Raw genomic sequence first — 566 nt, 5'->3', positions numbered from 1 at the left:
TTATTGGGGATTAGAGGTTATTGGAGATGTTGGGGGTAAGGTGTGTGGTGGGGTTGTGAAGGATCGAGAGGGTTGGGGTTGTAGGGGTATAAGCTATCAACATGTGTAGAGGATATTGTGGACTTTAGGAGTTGGTGGGGAACGTGGTGGGGTTAGTGAGGGGAGGATACAGAAGCGGTCTAGAGGAGGGGATGACGTGGGGAAGAGGGGAAGAGGAGGGGATGACGTGGGGAAGAGGGGTAGAGGAGAGGGGTGATGTGGGGAAGAGGGGTAGAGGAGAGGGATGATGTGGGGTAGAGAGGTAAGTGATCTAGACTTTGGTACTGGTTTATGGGAGTGGCCAGACCCCCTCCCCCCTCTCCCCCCCGAGCGCCCCCTCCCCTCCCTCCCCGAGCGCCCCTTCCCTCCCCCCTACCCCCACCCCCCACCACCCCACGCAAAGTCACGGTCAGGTGCCAAACCACTGTGTCTCAAAACAACTCTCCTTTGTAAGTTACATATATACCCTGGCTGCTCTTCATAACTCTCCTCCCCCCCCCCCGTCATCGAAAGATAAACTCATTAGC

Source organism: Penaeus monodon, chromosome 29, assembly GCF_015228065.2.
Source record: "Penaeus monodon isolate SGIC_2016 chromosome 29, NSTDA_Pmon_1, whole genome shotgun sequence".
NCBI classification, from domain to species: Eukaryota; Metazoa; Arthropoda; class Malacostraca; order Decapoda; family Penaeidae; genus Penaeus; species Penaeus monodon.
Note: the sequence above shows the minus strand (reverse complement) of the source record.